This window comes from Hippopotamus amphibius, chromosome 11 (assembly GCF_030028045.1).
Source record: "Hippopotamus amphibius kiboko isolate mHipAmp2 chromosome 11, mHipAmp2.hap2, whole genome shotgun sequence".
Classification (NCBI taxonomy): Eukaryota; Metazoa; Chordata; class Mammalia; order Artiodactyla; family Hippopotamidae; genus Hippopotamus; species Hippopotamus amphibius.
In genome coordinates, this window is record NC_080196.1 from 63,630,318 (window position 1) to 63,640,365 (window position 10,048).

Consider the following 10,048-nt stretch of genomic DNA (forward strand, 5'->3'; position numbering starts at 1 on the left):
AGCTGACAGAATACCAAGGCAGAAAACCAGCAAGGGTATAGAAGAACTCAACAATACCATCAACCAACAGGATTTAATCGACATTTGTGAAACATTAGCAGGAAACACATTCTAGTCAAGTGTCCACAGAACACATACCAAGATAGACCACATTTTGAGCCATAAAACAAACTTAACCAAATGTAAAAGAACTGAAACAGAGTATGTTCTCCACCCACAACAGAATCAAAGTAGAAACCAAGAATAGAAAGATAATAGGAAAATCTCCAAACACTTGGAAACTAAACAACACACTTCTAAATAATCCATGGGTTAAAGAAGTCTCAAAGGAAATACAAACATACATTGAGCTGAGAGAAAATAAAAACACTTGTGGGACACAGCTAAAACAGTCCTTAGAGGAAAATTTATAGTGCTATATGCTCCATGAACGTAAATGCAAAAAAATCCTTAACAAAATATTAGTAAGCAGAACTCAGCAAAATATAAAAGGGATTAAGAAACCAAGTAGGCTGGCTCAATTAAAAATCAATCAAATAACTCATCATATCAATAGACTAAAGAAGAAAAGTTACATGACCATAAAAATCAATGCACAAAAAGCATTTACTGAAATCCAACACCCATTCATGACAAAAACTCTCAGAAAGGTAGGAATAGAAAGGAACTTCCTCAGCTTGATGAAGGACATCTATAAAAACCCTACAGTTAACACTATACTTAATAGTGTGTAGTATAAATGTCTGACAATTAGCTTTTTTGATTATACAATATATAATAAATGCCTGACATTAAGCTTTTGATTGCCCAGGCATCCACTTCAAAGACATTCATCTTAAATAAACACATTGCCAGCTACACAACTAGATAAAGGGCCAGGCCACCCCACCCACGAAGTTCTGTTTTTATTTTTGTTTTTTCTTTAAGGGAGATCTGGTAGATAAGTGACGGTTTGACAGCTTGCTTTTCCCTTCCTGTGCCCTAATTCCTGCTCTTATGTTTTACATTCACCAATAAAAAGAGAACCCACAAAACCCTAGGCATCTCACCATCAGCCACAATAAAAGCAGAAACCCAGGTCTGCACTCTCTACCCACAACCTCGCTGTGTGGCCTCAGGCGTGCCATGTACCCTCCTCCAGGGCCTGTAAGTAATAAACCTTTTCTTTTCAACGTTCCCTGATGGTTGTTGCTGAGGTGCGTCTCATAACCACAGTAAGAACTGCAAGGGCCAGTACAGACACTACACTGCCTCCAAAAGGAGAAATGTCTGCATGGGGCCTCACCACAGGCCCAGTTGAGTGCCCTCAGTTATTTCTAACCAATAGCATCACTATGGATTGGCTGAGACTGACCTAAAATACAGAGAAAGACAAAAAAAAGATCAGGAACAAGGCAAAAATGTCCTCTCTTACAATTCTTATTAAACTGAGTACTGGAAGTTTTAGCCAGTGCAATAAGACAAGAAGAGGAAATACATGGCATGCAAACTGAAAAGGAAGAAATAAAATTGCCCCTATGTAGACATGACATGGTTGTCTACTTAGAAAGTCTCAAGGAATATACAGAAAAATTCCTAGAATAAATGGGTTCAGCAAAACTGCAGGATACATGATCAACAAAAGAAAATTAATATTTCTCTATACTAGCAATGAACATATGGACACCAAAATTTAAAATACAGTATTTTCAATTGCTCAAAATACAAATACTTACATGTAAGTCTAACAAAAACCCAACAAAATCTAAAGAAACATAGACTTGTGTGATAAAACTACAGAATGCTGATGAAAGAAATCAAAGATCTAAATAAATGGAGAGACATACAATGTTCATAGATTGGAAGAGACAGCATAGTAAAACATCAATTCTCCCCATACTGATATACAGGTCTAATGCAATTCCTATCAAAATTATGCTAAGATTTTTTTGTAAATATAAACAAGCTTATTCTACAATTCATATGGATAGGCAAAGGAAAGAACAGCTAATAAAATTTTGAAAAAGAAGGACTTCCCCAGTGGCACAGTGGTTAAGAATCTGTCTGCCAATGCAGGGGACATGGGTTTGATCCCTGGCCCGGGAAGACCCCACATGCCACGGAGCAACTAAGCCCGTGCGCCACAACTACTGAAGCCTGCACAACTCGAGCCCATGCTCCACAACAAGAGAAGCCACCACAATGAGAAGCCCACACACCACAATGAAGAGTGGCCCTCGCTCGCGGCAACTAGAGAAAGCCCACATGCAGCAATGAAGACCCAACAAAGCCAGTAAAATTAATTAATTAATTAATTTTAAAAAAATTTTTCAAAAAGAAGAATGAAGTAGAAGGAATCATTCTATGCCTACTTAAGACTTCTTATAGTGCACAGAAACCAAGACTGTATAATACTGGTGGAGGGATAGACACACAGGCCAATGGAACAGAGAATCCAGAAACAGACTCATACAAATATACCCAACTGATTTTTTTTTTTATAGATTGAAAAGCAATTCAAAGGAATAAAAATGTTGCCTTTTCAATCAATGGTTTTATATTAACCCAAACTGGAAACAACCAGAGGTCCTTCAACAGGTAAATGGTTAAAAGAACCATAAAGTACATCCATACTATGAAATACTACTCAGCAATAAATAGGAAGCAGCTATCAATAGATGCAACACTTCAATGAGTCTCCAGAGAATTATGCTGACTTGGATGGGGGGATGACAAAAGCTAATTCCGAAAGGTACTTACTATATGACTCCATGTATAAAACATTCTTGAAAGGACAAAATTATAGAAATGGAACAGATTAGTGATTGTCAGGACTTAAGGAGTGGATGGAACGGAGAGGGAAGAGGGTATGGCTATAAAAGAACAACATGGAGGAAACTTGTGGAGGTGGAAATGTTCTGTATCTTGACTGTATCACAGACACTATCACAGGTATGATACGGCACTACAGTTTTACATGACACCACTGGGGGCAACTGGGTAAAGGGTACACGGGATCTTTCTGAATTATTTCTTGTAACTGCACATGGTTCTGCAATTATGCCACAAAAAACGTTTAATTTAAAAAAGCCCCAAACTGGACCTTCACTCATTGCTCTAAGATTCATCACCCAAATGTTAACACTTCAGAACAGATCTACCTTCTTAACAACACTTTATTAATCTTGGCTTTGTGGTGGACTGAGGACACACAGATGTAAACGTAAAATATTATTCCTACCCTCAAACACCATAAACTCAAGTAGAGTGATAAACACAGGCATAAATCAACAGTGAAAGATTTCATAAAGGAGATGGGATTTGAGCAAATCCTTGAAGGAGAGATAGCACTTCCACGAGTGGAAGTGGAGGGGGGACACCCTGGGGAGAAGAAATCATACATAAAGACATGGAGCTAAGAATAAGCACAGTGCCTATGGAGAAAGTGGTGTGTGTGTGCTGTGAAATAACAAAAAGATGGAATAAGCAGTGTGGGGGTAACAATGGAAGGTCCCCAAAAGCCGGAGTGAGGAATGCAAATGTCACCTACTGAGAGAAGATTCTGTCACCAACCAGCTCCCCTCCCACCGCACCCCCCCACACAAACACATGCGCGCGCACTCACACACACGCGCGCGCTCACACACACAGAGTCTCTCCAGCACCCTTTACCTTTTCTTCCTAGCACTCACCACAAGCTGTAATTATTACGTACACATCTGCATGTCTATCTAACGCTGTCCCACCCCAGTTATCTTGAGTATCTAGCACCAGATCTGGCACACAAAAAGCATCCAATAAATATTAACTGAGTCAACGAACCAACCGTAAGTATTCAATCCTAGTTCTCTTCTATGCAGCTGCCCCAGTCTTCTTTCCTGCATTACGTGTCACTCCATGCGCCTTGGTACCTCCCTGTCCCAACTACCTCTTTTAACTAATCTCTCCTTCTTCCTTGCTCCTCCAGCCCAGCCCTTAATCCATCATAAAAATAAAAACTCAGTGTATTTTAAGAGTGGTTCACATTTGCAATGCTGTAACACTCTTCTGAATCTCATCCAATTAAGAACTGTATCCCAAGAATCTGTTACTGAAAACAAAGTACTACAGTTGTAAGTTGTTACAGAAGCATAATAGATGTATATATTATATAAACAAACAAATAAGAGCAGAAAGAGCTATTCCTGTCATGGCCTTACTTTCCTGAATATGAGAGCCTTTTCCCAGAACTGGATGATCCTATCTGGTCTATGGAAAGCTGTCCACCAAAGACAGCCAGCACAGTATTCCTCAAGGCTACCAAAGTTACACAAAATAAGAAAAACTGAGAAACTGCCACAGACCAAAGACTGAGACATGATGACTAAATGCGATGTGGTGCAATGTGGTACCCTGGACTGGATCCTGGAACAGAAAGAGGATATTAATGGACAATTTGGTGAAATCCAAATAAAGTCTGGAATTTAGTTTAAAACATATATATGGCACTAACATATGATTAAGATTCAAATTTATAACTATTATTTTATATTATTAAAAAGAGAAAGAGGGCATGCAAGTGAACCAGGAAATGAAACTCAGGCCAGGGTAGCTGGGGCTTAGAGCTGAAAAGCTATGCATAGATCTACCTTCATTTTGATTCTGATCCTACGCTCTTACCTGATGCCCTGAAAATTACCTTGCCTACAAATTGCTTGGGATTAACTAGTTTTGACTTCTGAACAGGCTCATTAATATATGCAACAAGCATTTACTGAGTGCCTACCGCTTACCAGGCACTGTGAAGTCTTTGGGAATACGTGGCTGGAAAAGGAAGACACAATCTCTGCTTTCACAAAGCTTACACTCTACTGCAGAAGCCAGGCATTTAACAAGTATTTGTGTAAATGATGAGTGTTCCCAAGACTTTCAAAGTTGGCTTAAGAGCCCTACCAAACAACCATCTGGACATTTGTTAAACCTACTTATCACTGGTGTTCTGAATAAGGCCTTCAACGTAAAATCAAATCACCTGAGATCTGAGATCTATCACCTGTGACCTGTTAAGTCACTTTAACTGATACTCATTCAATTGATGTGGTTTGGGACCTGATATTCTGCATTTCTTCCAAACTCCCAGATGACAGAGATGCTGCTGCTGGTTTGCAAATCACACTTTAAATTACCAAGGCACTGGAAGTACCATGGAAACATCCCTCAAACTATCATGTAGGGACTTCCTTGGTGGTCCAGCGGTTAAGACTCAGCACTCCCAATGCAGGGGGCCGGGGTTCAATCCCTGGTCAGGGAACTAGATCCCGCACGCTGCAAGGAAGACCCAGAGCAGCCAAATAATAGATAAATAAATATTTAAAAGCAACAACTATCACATAAAATGCAAGCTCCATAAAGCCAAGGACGTTTTGCCTCTCTCATTCTCCATAGTATACCCAGGACTTAAAACTGCCTCACAGACAGATGGCATTCAATAAATACTTACTGAATAAAAAAAAAAAAAAGGATATATGGTCTAGCCACGTGCTGTTCAATAGTAGCCAATGGTCACATTTGGCTACTGCACACTTGTAATATAGCTAGTGAATTTTCAAACCTTTAATTTTAATTAATTTAAATAGCCACATATGGTTAGAGGCTACCACAATGGACAATCCAGGTCTAGACACAGATGTGATGTAAAGAGCACTGGATTAATAACACCTAGGTTTGAATCTCAGCTCTGCTGCTTAGCTTGTGACCTGGAAAGTTACAACTTCTTAGGGCCTCAACTTTTTCATTTGTGAAATGACGACAAAATACCCACCCAGCCCACCCCTCCAGCCTCCCAGGGTTCTTAACAAGAATCATTATAGATCAATGTATTAAGCATAAAGTATGATCTCTGCCCTCCAGAAACAGTTCACAATCACAAAGACTACTCTGACCACTGCCCACCCTTGCCAGAAAATGCCAACCCCATCTGGTTAGCTTAGTGGCTCTGTGAATGAGGCCAAGGTCATTAAGTTCAGAGAAGGGGGGACCTTCACTTAGCAAGGTTGACCAGATAAGAGAGGCAATGACATTGCAAATCATCACAATCCCTGGCAAATCTTTAAATGGGCATCGTATTGATTATGGATGAGTAAATGACATTTCATTCATTCATTCTTCCAGCAAGCGGTACTACCTTACCTAAAGCCCGCTACTTGCCATCCACAGACATGTGCTAATTCAGGGCCGAGTCCTCTTCGCGGGTGGTGGGCCGGGAAGCCCCCACCCCCGGCCGCCCGCGTGTCCTCCCCTCCCCCGTCGCGCCGGCCGGCCGGCCGGGGGTCAGCCCGGCACCGCGGCTCCAAGTACCACATCTCCGGACCGAACCCAGGAGCCATATTTAGCTGTATTTTTGGTCAATAAAACAAACTTCCGTCTTCTAAAGAAAAACGGTTCTAACTCAATGTCAAACTAGGACGGAAACTCGCTGCTCGCCGCAGCTGCCAACCAGAGACGCCGCGAGCCCGGCAGCCCCCGGGTCCCCGACCCGCACCCCGCGCCCCGCGAGCCCGCGCCCCGGCCCACGGCCGCGCCGGCCACAAAGGGACGCGAGACGCGGCCGCTGCCGGGCCTCCTCCGCCGGCCCCGCGCCAGCGGCCGCGGCTCCGGGACGGCCCGGGCGCGGGCGCACACTCACCTCGGTCCGCGCGCGGCGGCGGCGGCGGCGGCGGGCGCTCCTCGGGGCCGGCCCGGGCGGTCGCGGCGCGGTCCCGCGGGCCGCAGCGCGGGCGCTACTCTGGGGCCGCCGTCCGCCGCGCCGCCTCCTCGGCCACTGCCGGCGGCTCCCCCGGCGGGCGGGCGGGCGGGCCCGGCGCGGGCCCCGCCTCCGCCGCGCCCGCCCCCGCCTCCGCGCCGGGCTTCGCGGGCTCGGCGCGCTACTCCGGGCCGCCCCGCATGCCGCCGCCGCCGCCGCCGCCGCCACTCGCTCGGGGTCGCCTCAGCGCGGCGGGCCGGGGCCGCAGGGCCGCCCGCGCAGGCCGCTTGGGCGCGGTCCTCCCCGCGCGCCGCGTGCTGGCGGCGGCGGCGGCCCGTGCGGCTGCGCGGGGGAGGCGGGGGCGCCGCGCGCTCACCCGGATGCACCGCCCCCGCCCCTGCGGCGAGCCCACCTCGGGGCCGCGGCGCTTCCCTCGGGGCAGAGGAGGTTCCGGCTTCTCGGCGCCTCTCCCCCCCACCCCCTCGCCCGCCTGACCCGCGGGGAGCCGCGGAATCCGGGCTCCGGGGCGAGGGCCCCCGGGCGGCGAGGCGGGCCCCGACCCGGGCGGGAGGCTCGGTCTGCCACGGGCTCGGCCGTGCCGTCCGGGCCGGGTGGGCTCCGCATGAACCTGTGCGCGGACAAAGGGGCTGCCGCCGCAAGCGAAGTACACCTCGGGCCGTTACACGTCGAGCAGATCGCGGGGTGGGAGGAAGGGACGGTGCCCTCACCGCGCCGACGAGATCCTCGGATCGACCCCGGGGCCGAGGCCAGGGCTGTTCCCGACCCGCGAGCGGCCGAGGAGGACGCGGAGCTGGAGGACGCTCAGCGGCCCCTCGGTCTGGCGGTGCTGAGCGCTGCGCCCGGCGCCGGGAATGCAGGAGGTCCAGGACCCAGGGTGGGCGGCGAGAGGGGAGGCCACCGACCCGCACAGCCGGAAGAGGCAGCCAGGCCTTGGGGGACAGAACAGCCCCGGCCCCCCGCAGGATGGGGACTGTTCGGGGCAGTGTCTCCCGCGTGGGTCTGAGAGGGGCCCTTCCACTGTGCCCCCTTGGGAAGCACTCTTCCTTGGCACTAATTCCAGTACCTAGCCGTACCTAAGCGTGAAGAGAAGAAACCTGGTCCTCTGTCAGTCACTAGGCATGACCAACTGTTCTTTTAATAAAATTTCTGCTTGAATCATTCAGAGGTTTTTGTGTCTTGCTTGCCTGCCAAGAGCTGGAATGATGAAACGAATGTTTATAATATTTAAATGCTCCCATTTTTAGTTTTTAAATAAAGGCGTGTTCACAGAAAGAACCAAAAGGCTGGAAGCAAATAATGTTACCGAAGGTTATCTCTGGAATTGCACTATCCTATTTTGTGTTTATCTACATTTTCCAAGTATTCTTAAATAAAAGTTAAAAGTTGCTTTTTAAAAGTACTTACATAATATTTTGAAACAAAGTGAATCATGATTGGCCTGTTAATGTACCACAAGGAAACTTCACTTTGAAGTTTGTGTCTTTTTCAAAAATAACCGTACTAAGGGGAAAAAGACTGTATCTTGGGGAAAAAAGTTTGCAAATCGTATATCTGATAGAGGACTTGTATTCAGAATATATAAAGAACTCTTAATAAGACTAATAATCTAGTTTTAAATGGACAAGAAAATGGAATAGGCATTTCACCAAAGAAAATATTTAAAGTCAATGATAGCATGACAAGATGTTCAGCATCATTAGTCACTAGAGAAATGCAAATCAGAACCACAATGAGAAACTCTTCACACCCACTACAATGGCTGTAATAAAAAAGATTGACAATAGCAAATGTTGGTGAGGAGGTTAGAAAGATTAGAACCCTCATCTAAATTTCTCATGGGTATGTGAAATGGTGCAGCCACTTTAGAAGTTTGTTAAAAAGGTTCTTAAAAAGTTATACATAAGAGTACCTTATGACCCGATGACTCCACCCCTAGGTGTATACCCCAAAAAACTGAAAACATGTTCATATAGCAAATTGTATATTAACGTTCATAGAAGCAGTATTCAATACCCAAAAAGTAGAAATAATCCAGGTGTCCAGCAGCTGGTGAATGGATGAACAAAATGTGGTACATCCAGACAATGAATGCTATTCAGCAATAAAACAGAATGAAAGATACGTAGAAGGCATGTGGACGATACAACAGAGAGGAACCTCAGGAACATTAAACCAGCTGAAAGTAGTCAGATGGGTGGTGACCCTAATGCGTAAGGTCAGGCAGTAAGCACATGCCAGCATGGTGAGGGCAGTCCTGGGTGTGGTAAATGTAGATCATGAGCAGTCAGGAGGGTGCCTTGCTGTGGGTCTGGTGATAAGAGCAGCACATTTTAAGTGTTTGTAAGGGGCGTGGGCAGATAATGGTGACTAACTGTTGTGTTACTGTACTGAATGTCTATATCCAAAAGTCCCAAATCCTGGGAGCTTAAAACTACACAGTTCCTTTCTGGCCCACACTCCATGCCCTTTGGTTGAGGGTTGGGAAGGGGGGAGGCTTCAGCCCAGGCCGAAGAAGCATCCAGAGTAGCACAGAGTTCCTCCTTGGCAGAGACAGGAGAAGGGCACGTGGCAGGTTGCACGCGGTCTCCTAACGCTTCCTCACCAAGTGTCACTCTTATGCGTTCATTTCAACCGCCAAATCAAACAACCTGTCCTATCTAACTCTCAAAGAAGCAGGGAAATGCGATAAATCCCTGCAAAATTTCGGATTATAACATTAATGACTATCACAAGTATCAAAATTGGAGGATAACTTTTTTTTAACTTGTTATTTTGAAATAATTATAATTCATAGGAAGTTGTAAAACCTGTACGGAAAGTCTTTTGTACCCTTCACCCATTTCCCCCCAGTGGTTACTGCTATAACTGTAACTTATAAAAAAAGCTACAAACTTGTAACTCTAGTACATTATCAAAACCAGGAAATTGACATTGGTAAAATGCCTCTGTGTGTGTGTGTGTGTGTGTGTGTGTGTGTACTTCTGTGCCACTTTCTCTCATGTGCAGATTCCCATAACAATCACCAGCATCAAGATACAGAACTATTACATCACCACAAAGATCTCCCTCACGCTCTTCCTTCATAGTCACACCCATTCCTCCCCCACCCCCGTTATCACTAACCCCTAGCAACCACTATCTGTTTTCCATCTCTATAATTTTGTTATTCAAGGTTGTTATATAATGGAATCATACAGTATATGACCTTTTGAGATTGGCTGTCTTTTTTTTTTCTTTTCTTTTAACTTGGCATAATCACTTCCATATGGTTGGGTCTTTTTGTTTGTTTTGTTTTCGCAGGTCACCTGTCAACTGGGCCGGGATGAA

At 45.6% G+C, this 10,048-nt stretch overlaps 1 protein-coding gene across 2 annotated transcripts in view; it reads right to left on the bottom strand.

Annotated features, from left to right (window-relative positions):
- The window catches only part of GALNT1 (polypeptide N-acetylgalactosaminyltransferase 1), a 115,556-nt gene extending 108,795 nt beyond the window's left edge, over window positions 1–6,761 (bottom strand). The window contains exon 1 of one of the 2 annotated variants that reach the window (XM_057698940.1): window positions 6,644–6,761. The gene's annotated coding sequence lies outside the window, so the exon portion shown is untranslated. The remainder of the gene's footprint in view (window positions 1–6,643) is intronic. The other variant, XM_057698939.1, reaches the window with a different exon arrangement.
- Window positions 6,762–10,048: the final 3,287 nt, after the last annotated feature.